The sequence below is a fragment of the Buceros rhinoceros genome, unplaced genomic scaffold (genome assembly GCF_000710305.1).
Source record: "Buceros rhinoceros silvestris isolate BGI_N320 unplaced genomic scaffold, ASM71030v1 scaffold1595, whole genome shotgun sequence".
NCBI lineage: Eukaryota > Metazoa > Chordata > Aves > Bucerotiformes > Bucerotidae > Buceros > Buceros rhinoceros.
In genome coordinates this window covers 26691-27293 of record NW_010410921.1, presented here as the reverse complement: position 1 = coordinate 27293, position 603 = coordinate 26691, and positions in this window count along the sequence as shown.

Sequence of the window (603 nt, the reverse complement as noted above, 5' to 3'; positions counted from 1 at the left end):
GCGCTGTGTTGCTGGACAAATCTTTTGCTGGCCCTTGTGAACAGGCACAAGCTGCCCCCTTCACCCCGCTCTGACCAGACCATTCGCTGGGCATTCGGCCCCCTTGGCCCTGTGCTTGCCACGAGCCCTGCCTGGCCTCTTGGTCCTGAGGAACCAGCCCGCCTTCATCTAGATATTTCGCTGCTGGTGTCAAAATGAATAAACCATATTCCTTTCAAGCTACCTACAACTTTTGACAGCTGCAGTGCTGTAAATAAAGCAGCTAACGCAGATGCTAATATTAATTCGCATGACCCAGTTGTGCTTCACTAATAGTATCTGGGTTACCAGCTGGGCAAGACAAGAACACAAAATATTTAGCCTGTCTCAGTCTATTACACCAAAAATGCAAGCACGTGGAGATACTAATTGATAGACCTAAACTTCAGAGGAGCCCTCTGTTAGGAAAAAGCATAAGGAAGGTCTGGAAAGGTCACAGGAATCCATGTTTAGTGGCCGTTAGCAGTTAAGCCAGGCTGGCCGTGTACAGGCTGATACCAGCGCCTCTTCCTATGCTGCAAATGTACCGCAGCACACAACAGGTGTTGTCCTGTCGCGGACTGA